Source organism: Anolis carolinensis, chromosome 2, assembly GCF_035594765.1.
Source record: "Anolis carolinensis isolate JA03-04 chromosome 2, rAnoCar3.1.pri, whole genome shotgun sequence".
Classification (NCBI taxonomy): Eukaryota; Metazoa; Chordata; class Lepidosauria; order Squamata; family Dactyloidae; genus Anolis; species Anolis carolinensis.
In genome coordinates this window covers 220,091,008-220,118,998 of record NC_085842.1, presented here as the reverse complement: position 1 = coordinate 220,118,998, position 27,991 = coordinate 220,091,008, and the positions used below count along the sequence as shown (strand labels likewise).

General features: G+C 40.0%; 1 long non-coding RNA gene across 1 annotated transcript; it reads right to left on the bottom strand.

The window, feature by feature from the left end:
• Window positions 1–132: 132 nt before the first annotated feature.
• LOC134296549 (uncharacterized) lies at window positions 133–27,913 on the bottom strand. Its single transcript, XR_010003345.1, has 3 exons — window positions 27,448–27,913; window positions 1,791–1,857; window positions 133–874 (listed from the first exon to the last, which is right to left on the bottom strand). It is a non-coding gene; the product is annotated as an uncharacterized LOC134296549 (long non-coding RNA).
• Window positions 27,914–27,991: the final 78 nt, after the last annotated feature.

Here is a 27,991-nt window from a genome sequence, read left to right as displayed (position 1 = left end):
GAGAATTGCAGTTTTTCAAGGTCTTTAGTCTCCACTAAAGTGAGCAATAGTCCTTTATGATATGGTATGAATTTGTCAAAAGAGTTGAAGAGATAGGTCCAATATTATTGTCCAAAGTCCAGAAACCAAAACTGTTGGGAAGTTATTGAGCGGGGAAGCAACAAGAAAGCAGGAGTGAATAAAAAGGTCCAAAGTCACTAGGAAGTCTTTGATATCAAGGCAGGCAGAAGACGAAGCTAAAAGCAATCCGGGTTCAGGAACAAGGCAAGGACGTGAATTTCCACCGGATTAAATCGGGAGTCGCGGCTCGGCTTGGCTGCCAGGAACAGGAGACTTGGCTTGGTGAAATCAGGGAACTGGAATCGGTGAAGTATTCTCAGAAGTCGCTACGTTGACACCACAAATTGTTCACAGTGTAAGGCACTTTTATGGAACTTAGATCTAATCACAGCGAAGGGAAACCAACTCCCCAAAGGTTCCCAAGGGAATCTCCTATCCATTATCCCTCTAGATGCCAAACGTTGACTCCTTCGAAGCTCCTGTTTTTCTGATCTCTGGCGATGCAAAATTCCCTTCTGTTAAAGGATACATTCCCTGGAGAACTCGGGACATCTGGTTCTACCACAGGAGTAATGTTTTCAGTATCTCTCCCAATTAAGGAAGCATTGGAGCTATCCACAGCTGGGGTCTGTAATTGAAAGGAGCTCGGAGAACTGGGCGAAAGGTCAGAATAAGCTTCATCCTGGTCAAAGTTCATTTCTGAATCAGGTTCAGAACCCTTACAAAATTAATCAGAAAATTCTTCCACTTGAATCTTGAATATCTTTGAGAGCAAACCGTTGTGTCAATCTTTCCTGTGCTTGAGATCATATGTCTAGAAAGGGATAAAACACCATTATTGACATTGGAGGGGGGAAATCTTTATATAACTGAAAGGACAGCAGGGATAAAACCTAAATTTGGACACCACTCAATCCTTTTCTGATCCCAGTCCAGAATGTAAAGCACATTCTAAATCAAGCTTTTTTATCTGTGTGTCAAACTAGCCTAGAAGCATTCTATGGACATCCTTCAGTCACCTCATTTTTTGTGGTTTGTCAAGTCATACAGTCTTCACCTAAAGATTGGTAGGACAAGATTGTGCAGTTCTGACTCTTTTGGATTTAAAACCCCAGAATATACAGCCTTCATAGCCAGTGCCCATAACAGCTAGGGGATTCTGGAGAAAGCAGTCCATAAATAATTTCTCCAAACTCATCCTTCAAATTCTAGTTTCCATAGTTTAGCATGTGCGTACTTTGTCAATTAGTCACTCAGAAAACCAACCTCCAAAGAGATATAACCATGAAGTTGGGAAATGCCAGCTGTTTGTTGTCAGAGCGCTAAATGATGTCTCGTGGGAATGGGAAGAATATTTCAAAATATTCAGAGTTGGTAGGAAACTGTTCTTCTCAACTTTCAAGAAACCCTGATGTAGAGAATCCTGGACTGTTAAGAATGTTTGCAGTTCAGGACAAAATGCACATGTGGATCTTTTTTGTACATAACTCAGCATTTTCTGTGTCAAATATTTCTGCAGAGAAATAATATTTTTGTATAGAAAATTCTGGTACAGGAAAAACAGGTTATTGTGCAAAAAAAAAGTACACACTTTGACTCCTAAACTATAAATAGACTTCCAAAAACAACCCTATATAGTTTTTGATGGCTTTCTCCACAATGGGAAGAAAATGACTAAAATCACTCAATACTTTCTTCAAGAAGAAAGAAGCAAAGAATTAATTACTTACCCAACTGGCTTGCATCTTTTCCTTTCCTCACTTGAAGCCTGGTATTTTCTTAGCTGAAGAAAGCCACCTGTGATTGTTAAAGAAAGGAATGCTTTAATGTGACAGACTGTCCATTTATTCACAAGCATGCAGATGTTTGGTCTCCTAGTTAAATGGTTTGAGGACCTTTGAAAAATATGCCCCAACATATAACTTCTTTCAATACAGAATAGCCAAAGGAGATACTGGGATCGATGTTGTGTCTAGTTAAGCATTGCCTGTAATGTTTAAATATATCCCTTTGGCATTCTGGTATTGTATTTATTGTTTTAAGTAACCAAAATATCTACGTAGAATCCAATTCTTCTCATCTTTAAAGATGCAGCCACACAGTAGAATTAATGCCACTTCACACTACTTTAACTTCCATGGCTCGATGCTATGGAATTCTGGGAGTTTTCGTTTTAAAAGTTCACCTCCTGAGCTTTCTGTGCCAAAGACTGCAGGTTATTCACTAAAATATAAATCCCAAGATTCCCTAGCATTGAGCCATAGCAGTTAAAATGGAGTCAAACTATTTATTCCACAATGTAGTTGCACCCTCTGTTCTCTTTTCTGTCTTTTGCAAAGTTGTGTGAAAGAGAGCCATGCAGTGGATTGCTTTCCTGGCAATTTGTCAAAAAACAAAACAAAAAAACAACCCATTTCTTATCCAAAATGTATGAATATCCTTTAAATATCCAGCCTAGTAGTGGCCAAGGAGAAGGTTTCCTCTCAGGTCTGCTCTGAATGTTTGTTCCAAGGGACTATCCTGTGTGAGTCTGAGTTTCTGAGAAATCTGACAATGCCTAGAGTTTATTTGGAGCGGATCTACACTGACCCATTATCCTGGGGCTTATCAGGCATACTATATGGAGGTTCTCCTGAGCTTGAAGCTCAGGTGTCGGCGGTGGCCGGGAGGACCTTTGCACAGTTTAAATTTGCGCACCTGTTGTGATCATATCTCGAAAAGCCTGACTTGGCCACAGTGATTCATGTCTTAGTTACATCCAGAATTGACTACTGTAATACACTCTACCTAGGGCTGCCTTTGAAGATGACTCAGAAACTACAGTTAGTGCAAAGGTCAGTGAGCTTGAGGGAGCATAACACACCCCTTTTAAGGCATCTCCACTTGCTTCCAGCAAGTTTCTAGGTCCAATTCAAAGTGCAGGTGATTACCTATAAAGCCCTATATGTTTCGGGTCCAACCTATCTTCAAGACTACATCTCCTTCTATGAATCGGAGCAGGCATTGAGATCTGTTGGCCCTTCTCTTGGTCCCACCACCATCTCAAGTACGGTTGGTGGGGACAAGAGAGAGAACCTTCTCTCGGCTCTGGAATACCCTCCCTAAATAAATTAGATTAACCCCCCACTCTTCAAGACTTTTGGGCAAGTTTAAAAACATGGCTCTTCAGACTCTGCATAATATATGGTCAACTCAATGATCCACTGATTTTGTGACTCCACACGTTGATTTGTTACTCCAGATAGCCATCTTTATTCAAAGGTTATTATTATTATTATTTATTCATTTCTATCCTGCTTTTCTCCCGTGGGTGGGATTCAAAGTGGCATACAATATATACAATTCATACAAATACATCCGACCACAATACATAATGAATTAAAACATCACATCCAGATATAAAAACCCAATTAACATATCAAATAAAACAATTTAAAAACTTACAGCAAGCACCATTTAAAGATATCCATAAGTTCTGGCTACTGAAGTTATTTGTCAAGTATTATCAAAATATTTATCAGCCTGACAGTGCCTATTATCATTTGTCTGGAAAGGCCTGGCTCCACAGAAAGGTTTTAATTTGCAAACAAAAGGCTAGTAAGGAGGGGGCTGATCATGCCTCATTAGGGAGGAAGTTCCAGAGCTGCGGGACCACCACCGAAAAGACCCCTCTCTCTCGATCCCACCAAACACACCTGCGATGATGGTGGGATCAAGAGAAGGGCCTCTCCTGAGAATCTCAGGGCTCGGGTGGGTTGGTAGAAGGAAATATGGTTCCTCAAGTAGGTTCTACTGCATTTTAGGAAATTTTATAATGCTATCATTCTTACAATTTTATTGATGGGATTTTATGTGTATTGTTGTTTTTATACTTATAATACTGTGTATATACTTATATACCGGAAATAAGATGGCAAAACCTGCCTTTACCTTTGTGTTGTCTGTCCTTGTTAATTGTATAATTGTATAATCAACATTAAATGTTTGTCATATGTGTGTTCTGTGACCTTCCAGGTGAGAAGGGCAGGATATAAATACTGTAAATAAATAAATATATACTTATGTATTGTTGTTTATATGTGGCACTTAGAGTGTTTCTGTGAGCCGCCCCGAGTCCCTTCAGGGAGATGGTAATGGGGTATAAATAAAGATTTATTATTATTATTATCATATGTCAGATCAACTCTGGGATAGTTTTCATAGTTCCCACAACAGCACCAAACCTGACTGTCCAGCACTACCAAACGCAGTATGGTGACACTAGACGGCCACTCTTGTCATTACCTCATTTTACTGCCTTGGAGCTTCTGACGACCCCCACTAAACTCTAGTCCTTCCTTTCTTCCTGTTTCTCTTTGCTCCTCCTTCCCTGTAAAAATCTGGACTGTAAATTCTTTAGGGCTGGGACCTGTCCTTTTGCCAAGATACAACACACACCAAAAGACAGACCTATACAAAAGGATACCAAGGCTGTCATTCTATAATGTTACTTTGTAAATTGAATTCCTTTAATTTTCACACAGACACATGTGCACACAGCTTTTCCAAAACCCATTTTTGTTTTGATCTCTTTCAGACACATTTGTACATGCTGAACACTGGAGAATTTCTCAAGGATCATTTGAAAGGAAAGGTTGGGGTAAGAGAGGTGACAAAAAGCAGCCAGTGTTTCAAACCCTGCAACGCCACACAACTTTCCCTCACCCACACAGACAAGATCTCTGTGTTGAAAAGGTACATTTATTAAAGTAAGAGATGTGTGGGGAGGAATCTAATGAAGTTGAGCACTTCATCCAATATGAGCCGAGTATTTCATCCAATAAGACCATTGTTAGGAGCAAGAATGACAGCAGAAACAGTGGGGGGCAGGGGATAATGTGTTTTTTTTTTCCATCACACTCCAGTGCTTGTTATGGAAACCTTGTTAACAGATGAAAGTGACAGGTGAGGTTCAACAAAGGTAAAATCACATCTACATGGCATTACTTCACACTTGAAGAAGACTAGCAATCTGGAGAAGAAGCCAGAATGGGCATGTAAGAAGAATATACAGTCAGCTATCCACATTTGCACATTTAACTCTTGTGGATTTGATTATTCAGAAATATGATTAATATGTTCACTGACATCTAATGTGGAATGGCAGTGAAGACAGTTGTAGCTGACTCCATTTGGGAATTGGGTTTTTCCCGAACCTAGGTTAACTCAGGGAAAGGTGACATTATGGTGGCCTTGTCCCAGGTTAACCTTGATACAGCATTTAGCTGCTTTTTTTTCGTGTCAGGAGCAACTTGAAAAGTTCACCATAGGTCACACTGGCGGGTTTCTTACGTTATCTGCACCAACCTAAATGTCCAGTGCAAATAACATAAGAAAACCGCCAGTGTGACCTATGTTGAACTTCAATCTGAAATCATACTGGAATACCTCAAGATTCCTAGAGAGAACTTTTCTTTAGGAATCTCTAGATCCTCCAATGCAATTCTATTGTCAGTAACTGACGGGAGCAGTTTCTAGGTTTGACCCATCAATAGCTAGGGACAGAAGAATCATGTGAGGGGAAGGTAAACCGGCCACAAGATGTACATGGTGCAATGCTGTTTTTTCTGCCTTATGTGATGAAGTCCTTGGTCCTTGTCAGCTTTACTTTGTTAACCCCAGCTCCTGTCAAGACACAAAGAGCCATTCCCAGAGACTAGCAACATCTCTTTGCAGTGCAGACCACTGAACAAATCTGATCTAGAAACCTGGGTAGGAATCGTGAAATAGGACCACATGTCCCTTCTGACATTCTTCTCTATAGAAGCCCTTTTCATACTTCGACTGTTGTTCCAAGCTAGAGAAACCAATACACAAGCTGATTCCTGACTCTTATCACCACTCTGTTTCCCAGGCTTAGAACTTATTGTGTACACAAGTCTTAGCACAGTTCCTCGTCCATAAAATGGGAATAATGCCCCACTTCACAGGACTGGCAATGAGAATGAATGCAGGATGCTTGCCTGAAAAACTTTCAGTGTATGCCAGCCAGTAAAACCTTGCAAAATGGTCACTTGACACTGGGTATGAAATGTTACTAAAACAGCATATGAATATGAGTATATGATTAATAATAAGCTTCTCCCAAGGGTAACATTCCCCTTAATGCTGAGGATCAGCAAGTCAATGTAATGTCTCGAGCACCACTTAAATTCTTCCTGAGGATGGAAATGTGACTAAGAAATATGTACATTTTGCACAGAGCTCTCCGACTTCCACTCCAAATATATCAAAGTGCTTAGCAACCAACTTCATTAATCATGCCCAAAGTGCCAATTTTTAAAATTTGCTTCCTAAATGTCACCTGTGCAAAAATCTCTGTGCACTCTTGTAGCAATATCCAGATGGTCTTACATATATTCGTTATATGCAAATAGGTAATTCTGAACGTGAAAAAAATGTCTATCCTGTCTTGCTAAATGCCAAATTGCCAATCTTGTAAAGGTGGTCCATATTTGGTAACAGAAGCAGAAACTATCTGCCAAGTGGCTGTTTTGTCCTCGAAACACTCATCATGAGTTATTAGCACGTCCAACCTGTAGATGCCGTGAGACTGTTTCCAGACAAGTTAGTTAGTGTTGTGTGTCTGTATTTGTCTAGTCTGAGAGCTATGGAGAGGTTCGGCTGTTTTTTAGAATGTGTGTCTATGAAGTAACATGATTTTTTAAATTGCATCTTTAAGTAAGTTTTCCAGTATGTCAGGAAAACATTCATAGGCTACATCTGAGCATTTAAAGGAGACGGGGGAATGTAAATAGCCACTGAAGTGAAATCATGAATCAGAGTTGGTGTGGTGCAGTGATGTGCAGGTCAGACAAGACAAAGAAAACTCCATGATAGTATCACCAAGAGTCAGAAGCACATGGCAATAATTTTGAAACCGTAGTGTGCTAAAAGGAATGTACAGTAGGCTATTTATTTATTTACAGTATTTATATTCAGCCCTTCTCACCCCGAAGGGGACTCAGGGCGGATCACATTGTACACATATAAGGCAAACATTCAATGTCATATAACATAGAACAGAGACAGAGACAGACCCAGAGGCAATTTAAACCTTCTCCAGCTTCCAGCTTCCTGAGGGTATGCTTGATTCCGGCCACAGGGGGAGCAGCTGCTTCATCATCCACTGCGACTGCAACTTCCTCATTCCAACGGCGGCTGGGTGATTTTATGGTGTCGTAAATTAGCCTCCCCACATATAAGTGGCACCTAAATTTCCTAATTGATAGATGCAACTATCTTTTGGGTTGCTTAGGTCAACAACGAGCAGGGGCTATATTTTTTATTTTAATTGTCGGGTGCTCATCCTGGCAAGGGCTGGTCTCAAACTCATGACCTCATGGTCAGAGTGATTTATTGCAGCTGGCTGCTAACCAGCCTGTGCCACAGCCCGGCTATCCGTGAAAGTGGGGGGAAGTGTATTAAAAGGTTTTTTTGACCGGAGGGAATACCTTTCTAGGAATCACTAGATCCATCAGAGCAAAGCTATGGTCAATGCCAGAAATAATTGACCATAGAGTTAACCTGGAGAACCTAAAGATTGATCATACCAATCAAACCTGGAAAAGGTAAACCTGACATTGTGGAGAGCTGACTGTATTTCAATGGGTGATGGGGGCCCCTGGTCTATGGGTCATCTGTCTACTGCAATTATTTTAATCAATATATCTATGTATTTGCATGTGTGTATATAAGGCACAGGCTGGAACCAGGGGTCCAAGAGATACAGATAATCCTGTTAGCCACTGTATTTTATTGTAAAAAGTATGGGTGAATAAATAGTTTTTATATGCGACAAACCCCTCAGTTTTGATGAAGCTCAACAGCCGAACATTCTCCTGGAGCTTTTCACCAACCTGAGAGGAAGTCTGAATAACAATCCATGTTTGAACTTTAACTTCAGAACTTACCGTAAAGCTCTTTTTCAGCACAACCCACCTGGTTAGAACCAGACAGTTTTTTGAGAAAGTATATTTGGAGGTACTAGCAAGGTGGGATCAGCTACTGATTTTCTGATTTTCAGGCTATATCACCAACAGCAGAAAGTTATCACTCCATTGGACAAGAACAACAGGTGGTCTCTGCAAAGTGGCTCCCTTCAGAGATTTCAGGTTCTCATAAATGTGTGGCTTTGAACTCATTTTTCTCCTAGCAACATATAACCAGACAGGATACCCTTCTCAGACCTTCCTGCTATCAATTCTGTATATGCCCCGAAACCCAAGATTCTTCTTAAGTAGGTAACCTGAAAAGTAATTATCCTTGTAAATAATTTTGAAGTGCAACATTACATGGGTTTTAAGTTATTGTTTATGTTTTTAGGATACTTCATGGAGTTTTAATAAGTTTTTATATTTTGGGATGGGCTATTTTTGGCAAGGACATACAAAGCAATTTTCTTCTTTTCCATCTTTTCTCTCTAGAGCTACATTGAAGGAAGGAACAAAAAAGTGTCATGATTTCCAGATAGGATCATTAGGTTTTTCATCTTATGCAATGTGTCTTGTGCAGTCTGGTTGGTCCATTAAAGGTATCACTAGTTCACTACGGGTTTTGTTATATTTTGCTGCATGGCCAATACCGTTAACTCTGAATATTTTTCTGGGATTAAAAAAATACCAAATCACAAATGAGAGGGAGCCAATGTACTAGGAGTTAACTCTTCACGGTTTCTACCTCCAACCAAGGGAAAGCTCTTTTATTTTGACTATGACTGACAGGCTTTACCAATATAGTACCTAATTCTTATTCCAGATATAACAGCACAAAAACATCACGAGAAATGTAATATTATCTGCCTAAGACAGAGGCTGATATGGCAGAAATAGACTGGTTCTCGAGGGAAGTTACTTTGCTGTTGCTAATGGAGGTGAAATTTTATTATATGGCTTTTACTGCCCTTTATCTCTAGTCCCTACATGGTCAAGAAGGAGACTGGTCCCTGCCTGTATTGATATTCTTCCAGACTGTCTTAATTGACAACAGAAGGAACATCTGAGACAAAATGTAGCCTTTGACTCTTTCATCGTCACCTTTCTTCTCCTGTATGACTTTTTAACATCTATGCCTGATGAAGAGCTCAATGTAGTTTCAATACATTGAGCTTGCATGATGTACCATATATACTCGAGTATAAGCCGACCCGAATATAAGCTGAGGCACCTAATTTTACCACAAAAACTGGGAAAACTTATTGACTTGAGTATAAGACAAGAGTGGAAAATGCAGCACCTACAGGTCAAATTCAAAAATAAAATAGATATTAATAAAATTGCATTATTTGAGGCATCAGTAGGTTAAATGTTTTTGAATATTTCTATAAAACTGTAATTTAAGATAATAATAAGACTTTAATAAGATAAGACTGTCCAACTCTGAATACCTATATACTCAAGTATAAGCCGACCTGAATAGAAGCCGGCCAGGACCCTCACTCGAGTATAAGCCGAGGGGAGCTTTTTCAGTGCTGAAAAAGGCTGAAAAACTAGGCTTATACTCGAGTATATACAGTATTTTGTGTTTTTTAGCTTGCCCAATAAAGATATCACTGTTTTGTGGATTTGCAATGTTGTTGCATTGCTTGCTGCATGGCTAACACAACTACCCTTGAATATGTTTCTTAAGACTTTTTTCAGGTAAGGATTAACCTATTAATTATTATTTGGGGAAACCTTTGTTTAAAAAGGGTGACAGAGATGTTGGCAAGTGCAGAAGATAACCCACAATCACAAATCCAAAGTAGCAGGAGGATGAAGACATAAAGAATTAAGAAGAGGGCCTTGTACTGACCATAATACCCAGTCACTGTGAATGTACCATTGGCAGTTTTTATAATACAATGATAAAAGGTGAAGGTTTCCCCTGATGTTAAGTCCAGTCGTGACTGACTCTGGGGGTTGGTGCTCATCTCCATTTCTAAGCCAAAGAGCCAGCATTGTCCGTAGACATCTCCAGGACATGTGGCCAGCATGACTGCATGGAGCGCCGTGACCTTCCCGACGGAGCGGTACCTATTGATCTACTCACATTTGCATGTTTTCGAACAGCTAGGTTGGCAGGAGCTGGGGCTAACAGCGGGCGCTCATTCCGCTCCCGGGATTTGAACCTGGGACCTTTTGGTCCGCAAGTTTAGCAGCTCAGCGCTTTAACACACTGTGCCATCAGGGGCCCCTAATACAATGATATCCAGCTAATATATCCAGGTTTTTGGCTATTAATCCAAATTTTCCCTGCTTTATGCAAAGTCAGGAGATAATCAGATTTTGCTAGAAACTCTGGGGTATTCTGAAGCTTTTTGGGAGTTTGAATAGCTAGATTGGGCCCAAATTGGCCCAATCCTCTGTCCAGACAGTCTTTGCTGCCATCACCCTTCCCCACTGCTGAGCAGCAAAAGGAATGGGGATGACTCATCCCCATGTCACCACTTGGGGTGACAACCATGAGCTCAGTCTAATTCCTGGCCATCGAAGTCACATTTGGTGGTATCAGATTGGGCTGTCTGTGTGAACACAAAGAATGAGGGGGTGATCTTCCCATACAGGCACCTCATTCTGACATAACAAGGGATGGTCAGGTGCTCAGATGGAGCTCTGTGGTCAGCATGTAGCAGCAGCAACACAGAAAATGAAGTGACATCCCAGCAGGGAATCAATATGGTCCTGTCCTATCTGGAAACGAGCCGTGGATTCATCACATATATGCTGGTTCTATGACTGCTTTGGGATAGATTTACACCAGAGAAACATGTCCAGTACAGACTCGTCCTTTAAGGTAGAATACATTCTCATTGGTAATCATAAAATCATAAAGTTGGAAGAGACCTCATGGGCCATCCAGTCCAACCCCCTGCCAAGAAGCAGGAAAATCACATTCAAAACACCCTCAATAGATGGCCACGCGGTCGCTGTTTAAAAGCCCCCAAAGAAGGAGCCTCCACCACACTTTGGGGCAGAGAGTTCCACTGCTGAACAGCTTTCCCAGTGAAGAAGTTCTTCCTAATGTTCAGGTGGAATCTCCTTTCCTGTAGTTTGAAGCCATTGTTCCACATCCTAGTCTCCAGGGCAGCAGAAAACAAGCTTGCTCCCTCCTCCCTATGATTTCCCCTCACATATTTATACATGGCCATCATGTCTCCTCTCAGCCTTCCCTTCTGTAAAAAAATAAAATAAAATAAAATAAAATAAAATGTTTAAACAAAGATTGGGTGCCCATTTCTTAGCAATGCTTCAGTTACTATATATATTGAAAGGTAGTGGGTTGGACCATTCACCTCTGTGATTGTATGGTTGGAGAAGCAGAGTGAAAACTAAAAATGACAAGACAAAGATGGTTGAGCATTTTACAGTGCTAAAAACTCTGCCTGCCAAAGACTCTCATTCCACCTTTGTAGCTGTGTAGGGTTTTCCCATGGTGAAAAGATTCTAAACTCTTGGTTGAAGTCTTTCCTCTCCAAAGCTTGAACCATTAGGTTCAACACTTAGTTCGATAAACATTAAACTTCAGAAATGGAAAAAAATATTCATTAAATCAACAGTTTTTATGGAAAGATCTTACTTAGTTCAGTTATTGCTCAATAGCTAGCTTCATAAGTCATTTGTTTATGGGATTTACATAAGAGATTGTAACTGACCATTTTAAGGCCACATTATGTTATTGGCTCTTATCATTTACAATTTGTGTTTCTGGAATCCAATCTGGATTTCATTTTCATTTTCCAGATGGGCTACAAGGACCATAATATAAGTGTTGCCCAGAATACACAGTCTGACACATCTGGAAATTGTTATATTGTGAAAGGTTGTTCCAAAGCATGGCATCTCATCTTACAACATCTTCAATTATGTTTGTGGGTCATTTGCATCTCTCCCTTCTCTCCGTCCCCACCAACCTGGACATTTCACTCACACTTAAAATACTTCCTTTGTTAAAAGTTAATAGTGAGTGATGTCTTTCAGTTACTGAACACTGACTCCTGCAAGTGCAGCCATAACTGGATAGCTACCAGGATGATCAATGAATCAAAGATGGGGACTTTGTAATATGTTGTGAGCCTCTGAGCACACACAGAACATTTTCCTGCACAATGGGTTCATTTCATTCTTTCTGCCTCTCCACTCCCTGTCAAAAAGAGCAGTCTACAAAGATTAATGGCAAAGCACATGTTTTGCATGTATGAGCCAGGGATTCTAAATTCAGTCTGTGACATCTCTAGTTTAAATGATCAGTTTTTTGCAAGGCTACTATTTCCTGCATTTTGCATCTCTTAAAATTAAAACAGGAGGGAGAGAGGGAAGAGTAGGAGGAGGGATTGAGTAGCGATAGAATTCAAGAAAGTAAGAAATGTGAGGGGAGGGAGAAATTGAGATATGTGCTCTCTTTATTTTTTGCTTTGGCTGTGTCCAAAATTAGATTCAAGTTGGTAAATGTTAATGGGATGCATCTGTGTATTCATGCTAATGCCGATGTCAAAGTATCTGATTTGTATTGTAGATGAGCTTTTTGCTATTTAGGCTGGCGGTGATGTCATTTCTGTAGGTATATTGTTGCTGTGTAGATGTGGATGCTACATGAAGCAAAGCAGAACAAATTCCTATGTTGTGGATTCTAATTGTGGACCTACAGATGGCTGATACTCTACCAACCATAGACCATATGAAGATATTGTGACATCTTCCCATCAACAGTGTGGAGAATCGGGCTCCCCAAGAAGCAATAAATATGAAGAAGAGTGTTGGCCATCAAAAACTAGTGTAAATCATTTTGTACCCTCTGTTGGTTTACTAAAGGTATCACTACAATGTGTACTTTGGGTTTTGGATTACTATTATAGGATTAGCTTGATTTGTAGTAAATTACTGCAGCATATAGTTTATAGCAGAAGAAAACATCACAAGTGTTTAGCTGATGAGTTCATTGAATCACTTTCTCATAGCAGGCAGTAGGATCAGGCTTGTAAACAATGGATTCTAACCAGAACATCCTAGGGCCAATGCCACAGATCCCTGTAAACCAGTGGTTCCCAACCTTTGGGCCTCCAGGTGTTTTGGACTTCAGCTCCTCCAGTTCCTAACAGCTGGTAAGCTGGCTGGGATTTCTGGGAGTTGATGTCCAAAACATATGGGGGCCCAAAGGTTGGGAACTTGGGAACACTGCTATATACCGTCCAGCATTAAAAAGGTAAAGATTTCCCCTGACATTAAGTCCAGTCATGTCTGACTCTGGGGGTTGGTGCTCATCTCCATTTCTAAGCCGAAGAGCCGGCGTTGTCCGTAGCCACCTCCAAGGTCATGTGGCCAGCATGACTGCATGGAGCACCGTTACCTTCCCGCCGGAGCAGTACCTATTGATCTACTCACATTTGTATGTTTTTGAACTGCTAGGTTGGCAGAAGCTGGAGCTAACAGTGGGCGCTCACTCCGCTCCCGGGATTTGAACCTGCGACCTTTAGGTCTGCAAGTTCAGCAGCTCAGTGCTTTAACACACTTCGCCACCGGGGCTCCAGCATTAGGCAGGAGAAAACAAAGACATATGTGGCCAAGCAATATCAAAATGTGATTAAAATGGCAAGAAGTATTAATAAGTAAGAATAGTTACACTAGGACAAGCTATAGTAGTAATAATACATCATGTTATGGAGAGAGCTGAGTAACAAGGGAGCGAAAGAAGCATTCCATTATGAAAGACTTAGGCTAAATATCTTTACCCAGATATTTTCATTTACAGTTTTCAGAAAATAATTAGAAGAACCAACAGTAAACTCTATTGACCAGGTATGATGTACTAGGCATAAATGGCAAATTAGCTAAGAATAATATTTGCTGGATAATGCCTCTCATATTGAAATGATAAGGCAAGAAGAAGAGATTTTCTGTTCCTTCCATTGTATTCTTTCAATGCATGCATTATTGGGAATATATACAGTAAGCTAAATTCTGTTATGCATCTCCATTGAACTCCAAGGAGTTGTTGAGATTGAGGACAGCTCAGAATTTGGCCCAAGGGCTTCTTAATAATAATAATAAAAAGGACTGCTTGCCATGCATTATTCACACACTGCATTATTCCAAACCCAAAATAGGCAATGTTTTGATTTATTTACACAGTGGGTGCTCTAACAGGATGAAAGTCATGAACTGCGGCTTGGATCACATGAGTTGCTCACCAGCCGACTACACTAAACACATTTGCATGGCAGAGGTAAAAAGGTGGAGCATTTAGAAGGTAGCAAAACAACATTTTTTGTATTGTTCTGTTGGGCAAAAGAGATCTCACTGCAGAATGTCATTGATGGTTTATACATTTGCTGCTACTGCTTTGGCTATTGTATTGTAAGGCTAAAAAACTGCTTTGAAATGATGCCCACACAATAAAAATATGAAAAGGTTATTAGGCGAAAGCAACACAAGTTAATTTCCTGTTCAAAAGAGAAAGAAAGAAAGAAAGAAAGAAAGAAAGAAAGAAAGAAAGAAAGAAAGAAAGAAAGAAAGAAAGAAAGAAAAGGCTAGAATGGTGTGCCTCTTGTTGTCATGAGATATTCCAAAACTTAACCAGATCTCTATTTTCTTTTTAATCATTTTCTAAACATAATCATTTTCTTCATGTAGTAACTTATCCATACCCATAAATAAAAAAGGGCAGGACAATTTGAAGATTACCAGAAAGACAAAATAATAAATAGGTGAAAGAGTCAAACTATCTGAGCACTTGAGCCCCCAGATGGCGTAGTGGACTAAGTGACCTGAAGGTTGGGTTGCTGACCTGAAAGCTGCCAGGTTCGAATCCCACCTGGGGAGAGTGTGGATGAGCTCCCTCTATCAGCTCCAGCTCCATGCGGGGACATGAGAGAAGCCTCCCACAAGGATGGTAAAAACATCAAAACATCCGGGCGTCCCCTGGGCAACGTCCTTGCAGACGGCCAATTCTCTCACTCCAGAAGCAACCCCGGTTGCTCCTGACACGGAAAAAAAACCCAAATCTGAGCACTTTACTCTGGGTTTTAAATTGAACTTTAAAAACGTTATCCAAGGTGCTGAACCTGGTTTGAAGAGAGAGTTCAGCACCTTGGATAGCTGTTTTAAGGTTGAGTAAAACTCCTGAATTGGAGGCAGCAGTGGGATTTAGACAAAGATTTCCCCTGCCTGAGTTGAGCACCACAAATTGGGCTCTCTTCAATTGGTGCCAAGCGGTGGGATACGTTTAACATCTCAAACTAAGTGCCTTAAGACCACATAGGAAGAAATTGTGAGGTAAAAGTTAAGAAAAATGGCTACTAGACTACAAAAGAAATTAGCAGGAGAGGCTAGTGAATACCAAGGAGATAGTTCGGACTCTGAGCAAACCCCTGAGACAAGGGAAACCCTTAAATATAAAATTGAATTGAGAAAATTAGAATTGGAGGATAAGCAAAGAGAAAGAGAAAGGGAGGATAAGCAAAGAGAGAGAGAATGGGAGGAAAAACGATGGCAACTGCAGAAGGATCTGCAGCCATGATTACTCACAATAATAATAATAATAATAATAATAATAATAATAATAATAATAATAATAATAATCAGCTGACCAAAAATGCAGACTATTTAAGGAAGCTGATGAAACCATTGATCATATCCCCAGCTGCTGTAAGAAAATTGCACAGACTGACTACAAACAGAGGCACAACGATGTGGCCCAAATGATTCATTGGAACTTATGCCTCAAGTACCACCTCCCAGCAGTAAAGAACTGGTGGGATCACAAACTTGCAAAGGTAATGGAAAATGAGCATGCAAAGATACTGTGGGACTTCCAAACCAGACTGGCAAAGTTCTGGAACACAACACACCAGACATCACAGTTGTGGAAAAGAAAAAGGTTTGGATCATTGATGTTGCCATCCCGGGTGACAGTCGCATTGACGAAAAACAACAGGAAAAACTCAGCCGCTATCAGGACCTCAAGATTGAACTTCAAATACTCTGGCAGAAACCAGTGCAGGTGGTCCCGGTGGTGATAGGCACACTGGGTGCCGTGCCAAAAGATCTCAGCCGGCATTTGGAAACAATAGACATTGACAAAATTACGATCTGCCAACTGCAAAAGGCCACCCTACTGGGATCTGCATGCATCATCCGAAAATACATCACACAGTCCTAGACACTTGGGAAGCGTTCGACTTGTGATTTTGTGATATGAAATCAAGCATGTCTATCTTGTTTGCTGTGTCATAATAATAATAATAATAATAATAATAATAATAATAATAATAATAATAATAATAATAATAATAATACACTTTTATTTATACACCGCCACCATCTCTCATAGGGACTCTGGGTGACTTACAATAACACACATGGTGCCACACTATATATAAAATACAGCATATCGACATTAAAAATACAATAACATATTTAAAAACAGACCTATCAAATTGACAAAAATAAAATATATCAATAATGAGAGATTAAAAATCCATGCAATCAATTTAGCCTTCCCTGGCTAAAGAATAGTCTGGCTGCTATCTTAGGCATTACCAAAGGCCTGTTGAAAGAACCAAGTTTTCAGTTCTTTCCGAAAGTGCTGTAGTGTGGGGGTTTGCCTAAGTTCCTTGGGGAAGGCATTCCAGAGCAGGGAGGCCACCACCGAGAAGGCCATCTCCCTCTTCCCCACAAACCACACTTGAGACAAAGACGGGACCGAGAGAAGAGCCTCCCTGGCAGATTTTATCTTATCTAACACTATAGCCTGTTCAGACTCTCTACTTAGAATAGAATAATAGAATCATGGAATCATAGAACTATAGAAACATAGAATCATAGAGTTGGAAGAGACCTCATGGGCCATCCAGTCCAACCCCCTGCCAAGAAGCAGGAAAATTAAATTCAAAGCACCCTGACAGATGGCCATCCAGCCTCTGCTTAAAAGCCTCCAAAGAAAGAGTCTCCACCGCACTCTGAGGTAGAGAGTTCCACTGTCGAACAGCTCTCACAGTGAGGAAGTTGTTCCTAATGTTCAGGTGGAACCTCCTTTACTGTAGTTTGAAGCCATTGTTCCACGTCCCAGTCACCAGGGTAACAGAAAACAAGCTTGCTCCCTCCTCCCTATGACTTCCCCTCACATATTTATACATGGCCATCATGTCTTCTGTCAGCCTTTTCTTCCGCAGGCTAAACATGCCCAGCTCGTTAAGCCGCTCCTCATAGGGCTTGTTCTCCAGACCTTGATCATTTTAGTCACCCTCCCCTGGACACATTCAAGCTTGTCAACATCTCCTTCAAATTGTGGTGTCCAGAACTGGACATAGTATTCCAGGTGTGGTCTGACCACGGCAGGAAAGATGGGTAGCACAACTTCCCTGGATCTAGACACTGTCATTTATACCATGATATAAAACATCTTACTAGGACAATTTTGGAAATACCAAAGTACAATTCTGTTGCCTGGTGAAAGGATTGACGTTCTTTGTGAAAACCAAGGGATTCTTGTAAATCAATTTTCCATGCTAAATATTTTAGATACACAAAAATAACTTGTGCTTTCAATTGGCAATATCTCTTCCCTTTAACTTCCCAATCTATCTCTTCTAAAACAGATCTGAAAAGTCTTGAGCTTCGTTAACAGCAATGGTTGAAAATGCATTTCAGAGATGGGGAAAAATTGTAAGTAACATTTAAAAAAAAGAAAGAAAGGATCAAAAGATTCTTTTTTCCAGAAGAATAGAATAATCCAGATCACACCAGGTAATTCTGGCCATATGATAAGGAAGACAGATCTCCAACTGCATATTTCAACTTCAAGAAAAGAACAATTTTAAAGTCGCAAAATGTTCTTATGTCTCTTTGATTTTCACTTGAATTGCAATCTAAGAATCAGTGTATGGTGTGTGTTTTTTTTTAAAAAAAAATAAAGAGATGCTTGATCTTAATGGAGGGCAGAAATATAAATAGATTGGCAAGCACAGCAGCAGCAAAGTCAAAAGTTTGTACAATTTAATTTAGTTACTGAAGCTTTCACAGGTTTGAAAAACTTCCAAACTTCAAATCAGCATTGTAGAAAAAGCAGGGTGCACAATGAGGGGTAGAGAAATAATATTGTTTGTTCTAAATAGGATGCTTTGGTTTTAAACTAAAGGCTTGTGAAATGGGTGGGTTTGGCCATAGATGAAGCTGCATCTCTTGGAATAGTTTCAAACAAATTCTTTTGTGTACAATGTTCCTGCCCCATTCATGGTATTTTTAAGGGAGTTGTCTTTCACTTGTCTCTCTTTTCTGGGGCCCATTTATGCTACAAATTATAGTGCTATTATTCCACTTTAACTTTCATGGTTCTCTCCTATGGAATTCTGATATTTACTCTATATATTCATGTATAAGTCTATATGTTTTCCTGAAAAAAATCAACCCCAAAATTTGTCTTGACTTATTCATAGATTAATGTGAATACTGTTTCTTAACTCTTATAAAAAAAGGAATCTTCCCCTCTCTCTGAGTAGAGTCACCAAGAGCTTAGTCTTTCCTGAGAGAACCAGAAAGAAACATCACTGTCTTCTATACACTTTGTCATGCTGCTTCTTCTTTTTCAATGCCAGGATGAGGAAATAGTGGTGTACTACAGCAGCGGCTGGCCCAATGATGCAGCATTGATCTTTTCCGCTCTTCATAGAATGACTCTTAACTTATTCAAGGATCCAATCAAAATCCATATTTCTGGCCTAAAATACTATCATTGACTTATACATTAGGTTAAGTTTTTCATGAGTGCATATGTTAGTTGTTTGGTAGGAACCTTTAGAGGGTAAGAGCCGATGTAGTGTAGTGGCTTGAGTGATGGACTACAAGTCTGAATCTGAATCCTTATTTGGCCATGGAAACCCAATGGATGGCCTTGAGCACCTTCAGAGGAAGGCAAGGGCAGCTCCCCCCCCCAACAAAACTTGCTAAGAAAAGTTGACCTTAGATCCATCATCAGTCATAAATAACTTAAATGTACACAATTACAACAAAGTGCACTTCCTAAAATTTAATGGGATATTGCCACTGTGGTGTAAGAAATGTGGCACTATTTATTTATTTATTTATTTATTTATTTATTTATTTACAAGGGGACTCAGGGCGGATCACATTACACATATAGGCAAACATTCAATGCCTTTTAACATATAACAAAGACAAACAAACATAGGCTCCGAGCGGCCTCAAACTCATGACCACAGTGATCATGGTCACAGTGATTCATTACAGGAAGGAATGTGGCACTATTATTTTATAGTGTGACTGTGGTCCTGCTTTTAAACAGCTTCTTCCATTTTACTGCATAATATCCATTATGAAAACTTAATCCAGCAGTGCCTTTTCAATGGGAATGCTATGACTGAAAATCCAAAAATCTCAAGCATAAATGCAAGTCACAGATCTAGCTGTGAGTGGCAGGTGTAGAAGTAGAGAACATACACAGACATACAAAATAAAGTATTGTGCTTATATAGCTATGACACCTATTTATGGCCTTTGAAGGCTCTAACTGGAGGTCAGCTGGGCAGTGGAATTTGAATAGGCATAAATGGAGGGCAAAAGGGAGAAATGTGCCAAGAGGAAGGAGCATCAAGCCAACCCTTACTGGGGCCGCCTTCCATCTGGAATCCGATGCCCTTACTGTGGAAGAACATGCGGGTCAAGAATAGGACTCCACAGTCACTTACGTACCCACTGCCAAGACACTACACTTAGAAGGCTATCATACGGGGATTGCCTAAGTAAATAAAGTTTATGGATCCAGATACTGGACGACTGACCAGTAAATATTAGTCCTTAAGACAGGTTCTGGGTATAGGTGATGACCTACTGATACCCTTGTTTATATGAAGATGCCAGAAACTGAAACTATGATCATATCTATGCAAAATGTATGTTCTGTTTATTCTTCCTAATGTGTTGTTTTGCACATACTTACTCAATTACACATGGGGCACAAATTGTTTCTTAGCAGATCATCCCCTTGGTTGTGGAGTGGGTTCCTCTTGAAGACCCAAATGGTCCTGATGTTAAATTTAAATGTTAGCACTTCACCAAGGCTTTTAGGTGGCTAGGGATCTTGACCTGTCTAGAGTGTGGAATTCTTATACAGTGTACACTATGCTCATAGTTTTATAGTGTTTCCAAATTGTTTAAAATTATTTCGGAATTGTTTTGTTGCCTGTACCTGCCTTGAGATCTTTTAATATTTTAAAATAAATTACAAATTAAATAATTAAAAGAAATGCATGCCATGTTGAGTTTTTATCAGGGAAGTGAAAGGAAAATGTGATGGCAGGAGATCGATCTGAATCAAACCTGATTCAACTATCCCCATTGCCCCAAAGTCACAGGATAATCCAGTGTTTAAATCAAATTTGAGAACATCCTCAAACTCTGCCTGAAGGAGGGCAAAGCCAATTTAATGAAGGATAACCCATGGTATTTATTGGATGTAGAAGAATATCATTAAAACACCTAGAAGCCAACTTAGGATGAGTCTGGGTTTTCATGCCTATACAGTGTTCCCTCACTTATCGTGGATGTTAGGTTTCAGGACCACCAGCAATAAGTGAAAATCTGTGAAGTAGGGACACTATATTTATTTTAATATTTATACATTATTTTAGTAGTTATACACTATTTCAAGTCTTTATCAACCAATCGTGTGTTGATAAATCACCTCCTTTTCCTCCCGTTGCTGCTTGGGTTCCTTTTCTCTCCCTTTGGCTTCTCCTTCCTCCCTTCCTTAGGCTGTAAATTGTAATTTTTTATGATTTATAATAGTCTTTTAGAGTTTATTAAAAAAACCACAAAACAGCGAATCCGTGAAAAGTGAAGCGCGAAGTAGTGAGGGAACATTGTATAGCCTTGCCCTAAGATGGACACACCAAGAGAATTCTCAGTAGTCTACAATTCTACAATTCCCAGAATGTGTTGAAAGAAGACATGACAATTAAATTGATGCATAACTAAGTTTTTAACATAGATAATGTATGCAATTCTGCACCAACATTTCAGGACAAAATGTGACAACTTCTCCTGCCTTTCTTGGTAGGTTTGCAAAAAATACAAGTCCTTGCATGCTTCTTTCCTTCCCTTCCCCTTTTTATCTCTTCCATTTAGGGATTTTATTATAAGTGTATCTTATAAATTCCTCAAAGCAGCTGCCCCTTTGTGCCCCCCACATTTATGGCAACTTTGTCATCATCACTATTGTTATTTGAAAGGAAAGCTTATTATAGGAAGACAAATCTAAAAGAAAACATTCAAAAGCAATAAAGTTACAGGATAAAAAGAAGATTAAGGCCAGAGTCATATACTTACCTGGGAACAAGCTCCACTGAACACCGAATGACTTCTGAGTAAACGAGATTAGGATTATGCTACATGCGAAAGAGATGGTATGGGGGAAATGAACCAGCAATTTAAGAAACTAGAAGCATCACTTAAACCTAATTGTCCTTCAACAAGTATGTTTAGGTATTATGAAAGAATATATTATTTAGGTTTCAGGGATTTTAGACGTGATATTGAAAAGAAACAAAACAAACAGTTATTGAATCTTGTTTTTTGTACCTGTTGCATATGATGTGTTCTGATATTTAGAAAATTCCCTCGTGCCTGTTGTTTAATATATTTGCTGCTGCTGCATATGTTCAAGTCATTTCCAACTTATGGCAACCCTATCATGGGTCTTTCCTGGCAAGAGTTATTCTGAGCGGGTTTGCCTTTGTCTTCCTCTGAAGCTAAGGCTGAAAGAGTATGATTTGCTCATGGTCATCCAGTGGGTTTCCATGTCTAAGCAGGGATTCAAACACTGGCCTTCAGGCTCCTAGCCCCAAAATTGACTCATATATCTTTAAAAATTCATTAAAGAACCACCATCCAAGAGATGTGATGTGAAGCAGACCAGATTTGCGAAGTTTATTCGTATGACATAAGAACAGCAGACAGTTTGGGAGTTTCTTGGGATATTTTTGTGAAGTTACTGACTTGTCTAAGTACTGCCAGACAACATTGATCCATTTCCTCATTATAGCTGCAAGAAGCATTATCATCCACTACCAGGAAAGACACTTAGAACAGAGAACAGCTCTGGAAAACCTGAAGAGCTGCCTGAATGGAAAAACTGACAAGATAAATAATCACAGAATTAGGTCAAATATATACAGATAGTTTTGAAGGAAAACAATCCTCTACCTCCAGATCATCATTATCCTGGGCAACACACAATTTGCCAGAAGTCCTGATTTTACAATAAAAAGTCCACTTAGTATTGTGACACATGATTTCTTCTCCCTTCTCCATAACAGGGTTAACAAAAACTATTGAGTTCTCTCCAGCCTAAGGACTTCATCCCATCCCACAGGGGGAGGGGGAATCTCTTCTTAGTGTGGCATTTTGTGTCGCTTCATCTCCAAAGGATCCGGAGAACGAATTTACTCCCATCACACATGTTTTCCTTCTCCCCTTTCCCTCCCATTTCACTGTTTGAAACCATCTCTATGCAGAGGGAACCACCTGAAATCGATTTCCAAACATCTTTTAAAATCCTTGCATTTCTACACTCTTAAGAAATTAGCTCTAACAGGGAATCCACAGAAGGATCCTATATCATTTTATTATCTCCATGGGGCTCTGTGTTTTAAGTGTATAGAAACGCTTGGAGAGGCACCGTGGCATGAAGTCCAAAGTAAAGATTCTGAAGAAATGCAATAACATTGTTACCTTTTATTTGAATGAGACATGAGCAGAGATGTTTTGTAGGATTTTTCTGTTGGCCTGCACATGATCTACACTAGTTCCAGGAATAGTGTAATTTGTCCCTTGTTATGCGTTATGTTGGACAACACTGGAGGTTTGTAAGGTGTGTGGGCCCACAGCACATTCACTGGGCATTTCCCTTTTTGTGTTCCTTGATGCTGAAAACACTTTACAGAAGAATATCTCCAAAAAGGAATCCTTTCCATCACTAGAAAGAGAAGTCTGAAATATCATATGGTGCCTATGGGCACTGTCCCAGAAACCATAAGATTGTAGCAATACAGCTTTTAAAATTATATGTGAGAACATTTAACTACCTTGTCAGTTGGGGTGACTTTATCATCCTAGGGTGCTTTCACCCTGTCTGGGAGACAAAGACCGACACTGGATATCACACAATGTTGTGTGACATCCTGCCCACAACTGGGCTGAAAACATCACCGGATGCTTCCACCCCAACACGGGAGGCTTCCCGTGAGGCCTCCCCACAAGGGCAACAGTTTCCCCATGTGATGGGGAAAGTGTCATGAAGAGGGAGCTATGCACAGGGAGACAGATTTGACCCGCTGCTTCCCCTTCCTCGCAGAAGCCTGACGAAGCAGGACACTTCACCTGGGCTTTCTGATGAGGCCCATTCCTTCAGTTTTGATTCCTTCAGGTGTTTTGTATTCAGCTCCCAAAATACCTGACAGTTGGTAAAGCTGGCTGGGATTTCTGAGACTTGCAAGACCCAAACACCTGGAGGATCAAAGTTTGAGAACTAGTGCAATAAAATATCAAAGTGAATAATTTGATCCCATGATTTAGAAAGCAACCAGGAGCTTGATGTGACATGATTCTTTCTTATCTTTGAAGTAACTCCTTCCTCTTGCTTAAAGAAAACACTCTAAAGGTATTTCTTACTTTTTCCAGAAGAAAATACATTCAATATGCTCCATCTTGGCATATCCTTCTGCAACAGGAGTCTCACCCAACTTGAATGTTGTAATAGGCCAGAGAAAGGCCAATAAATTGAAGTTGACTCCTAATGAAATGGAAGCTCTGAAGCTTGGCACCTCTTACTTCCACAAGTATTATCTACTCTGGATGAGTTTGCACTCCCAGATAGAGCAGGCACATTGCTGTGGAACACTTCAAAATCCATCTCTGCAACTGGAAGCCCAGATATACACTCTGAGTGCTTGGCAAAAACGTCATTTGGTGTGTCAACAATGCCTTCTTGGGCAGGCAGTACCTAGACATTAGTTCATACACTAGTAGCTTCCCAACTGCAACATGGTCCTGATGTGGCTGCCTTGAAGATGACTTGAAAGTTATAGAAATTGTGTAATGCAGCAGATAGATTCTTAACTGTCTGATCATATAGAATTCTTATAACATCCACCTTAAATGGATTAAACTGGCTGCCAATATGCAGTCTGATTTCAAGGTTCTGGTGATGACCTTCAATGATCAAAACACCTGCCCATTGACTATGTTGGCAGGTCTTCCTGTATTTCCTGCCAGATGGAGCAATATGGTGTGGCAGTACGTGCACAAAGACTTTCTTTGCCGTGTTAACCTGATGATAGAACACCCTCCCCGGTAAAACCTGATTGGTACCAACACTGGTGTCATCCTGTTGCCAAGTAAAACCTGATTTTTTATTAAAGTTTTTGAGTGCCTAATTACTTTCCTCACAGTGTGACCATGTCCAAGTTATTAAATTGTATCCAAGAGTTTTAATTGGTATTAAACTGTCTCCGTTTAATTGGTTGAAATGCTCTAAACACTATTGCATACGCAAGGCGACCACTCAACCCAACAAGAACCAGGCACACACAGATGCTTTGGGATAACAAAGGCCACAACTTGATTTATTGGTTACAGCTAAAAGAGGTTTGGCAACCATATATGGGTCCTGGATCACAGCATTGAAGAGCCCGGCTGCTGGCTTGACAGCACCTAAATGGGAGGCCAAGAATAGATTCGAATGGCACAAGGTGACTGGGGGGCATGGTGCAGACTCCTGTCCAGTGAAGCACCATGGAAACCCTGAATACATACACACAAACCCCAATGGACACTCAGATGCTCCTTCCTGGTGGGAACGACAAGCCAGAACCGGATCCAGGGCCCAAGCTAACCGCCCCAAAGGTGTGACAAAGGCACACACACACACACACACACACACACACACACACACAAAGAACAGATGGTGAGAGAGTGGGGAGTGCTTGAAGGCAACTGAGCTGAGGAAGCCGTCAAGGCAGGATTTAAACCCAGCAGGTTTGTACCAATGGAAGTAAGCTAAAGACAAAGAGGCAAGGTGGGAGGAGGAGACTGAAACTGGGACATCATAAAAACCGCTGAGAAAATGGGATGACAGAGGATTAATCAATTTGCTCTCTACCAAATCAGAATATTTGGAGAACATGTGATTAATCAAAAGAAGAATAATGTATAATAGGCTGAGAGAGTCATCTTTCTATTACTAACATACGTCTTCCTTGACAGCAAATGCCATCTCCAGCTTAAGGGACAGTTTTGTGTAAGCATCAGAAAAAAGTATTAAAATAGAATTCTGAAGTGGACTAAAATCAACTATAGTCAATTCAACGTCCTCCTGACAGCCTTGAAATTTTGCCTTTTTGATGAAGTTATGTGCTACATCTTTCCACATTTTTATTGCATGCTTCCTATTCCAGGTTTGCAGCTTTTGTGTGCCTTTGATCTCCAAAGCAAGAGAGGAGTTGCCAGTTAAATTGTCATTTTCTCAAATTCCTGTCAAGTTCCCATCACCGCACACATAGAAAATCAGCACCACTTCGTCAGAGCAAATGTAGGATTAGTTAAACGGATGTGGATGTTTGTACTTGAGGAGAACTCTTTTCCCTGGCTTTTCTTTTAAAGTGCTCATTATGGTTAATCGAGTCAGCCTTAGAAAGGATTCCTCTCATAATATACATGCTGATTTTTTTTTTTAAGAGAGATTGAGAGATAATGAATTTAGCATAGATGTCATTGCAAAGCATTCTGGCATATTTTCTCTAATTCATTATAGAATTGTATGGTTGAAATTATGGATAGATGTAATATTTAAAAGGGACATCTAATAGATATGTAACAAAGGGCATGTAAAGTCGGTGATACTCTGCTACATTTTAAATCACTGCATTGTTAGTTACCATCAAGTCGACTCCGCATTATGACAACTTTGCCTTGGCAAGATTTGTTTACGGGAGGTTTGCCATGGCCTTTTTCTGAGGTTGAGAGAATGTGGCATACCCAAAGCCATCTGATGCGCTTCCATGACTGAGCAGGGATTTGAACCCTGGTCTTAACATTGGATCCATGATACCATATTGCCTGTTTTTATTTCATTTTAGTGATGCCAGCAATGGACAGGGAAATTAGCCATTATGTTTGAAATACTAAGATGTGATATGGAAAATTCATCTAATGGTAGGATCTATTAGAATTTGCTGTATACAGGCGTAGCATCCCTTATCTGAAATTCCAGAATACGAAATACTCCAAGTCCCAAATTATCAAAATGAGTGGCTGAGATAGCGCTACCATTGCTTTCTGATTATTCAGTGTACACAAACTGTTTCATGCACAAAATCATTAAAATATTGTATGCAATTACTTTCAGTCTATGAGTATAAGATCAGGGCCATAGCCAGAAAAAAATGGGGGGGGGACATTTTTTAGCGAATCATGAAGAATAGTTCCATAGCACAAAATAATTTAGAAATCAGGCTCCATTTATAAACTTCAGTGGACACTCAAGACAAATAAACTTCACTGGACACTCATGGGGATTTGGTTAATTCATCATCATCATCATCATCATCATCATCATCATCATTTAATTACTTATTAATCGCCCTCCATCCAAGATGCTCTAGGCGATTTACAAGATAAACTTGTAAAGGATAAAAATACATACATACAAATATTGATAAAATTAACATAGATTAAAAGCTCTAGTAAAGAGCCAGGTCTTGAGTGCTAGGGTAAAAGGCCCTAACTCACGCATGGATTTAAATGAGTAAACCAGATTTTAAAAAAAAAAAACTGAAGAATTTCAGGGGGTGTGAACCCTTAATGCCCCCCCCCCCCCCGGCAACAGCCCTATATAAGATACATATGAAAGATAAATGAATTTGGTTGTTAGACTTGGATCCCTTCTCCAAGATGTATGTGTATGCAGATACAGAAACTTCCAAATCCCAAACACTTCCAGTCCCAAAGGGATACTCAACCTATATTTAACACATCATCATATGACAATCATTCATCAAGTGAGGTGTGTGGGTGTCTAAACCAGATTGTGTGAAAGAACTCATCTGGGAAAGCAATTATATTATTGTCATCATCATCTTAATTAATTTTGTATTAGTAGCCACTTAACAATTGCAGTCCCCAAATCCATTGCATTATATTATCATCATCATCATCATCATCATCATCATCATCATCATCACCACCACCACCACCATCACCACCACCTGTGTGGGTGCCTAGCCTACCAAATTCTTTCAAAAGAATTTGGTCTGACTTCTTTGCAGGTTGCCATTATACACTTGATCCTTTCTTTCCCTACCTTGGGCATCATGGAAAAACCATTGAAAGATAATTCAGCAGCCTGTAGTCCTGCGGCTGGGGGTTGGCTGGAACAGCAGTATTTCCTTCAGCTTGACAAAAGAACCCTGTGAATTCCTTCTCCGAGATTCAAAGACTTTCCCCAGCCACTTACTTGTTCAAAGTCTGCTAGGAGATAAGGGAGGAGGGCATTGCCTTCCTCTGTTATCTCTTCACAGACAATGAACAGTAGAAGTAACCACTGCCAGCTAACCCACTTTCTGGAAGGACACAATTCAGATATTCAGCCTGCACGCCACACAGAATGAAGGCCGTTTGAAAAGTTAAGCATTACAGCAGTGTTGCGAAGTCATTTTCTGGAAGCTTGTAAAAGGATGGAAGGGGGGTGGGTTACATAAAGGGTACCTTGGCATCAAAAAGTACAAAAAGAAAAGCAGAGGTGTTTCCGTTATTGCTTCAAATTACACTTTCACATGCAAATACAGGCAGTCCCCAGGTTACAAACATCTAACTTAAAAATGACTCATATTTAAGAATCGGGGTGA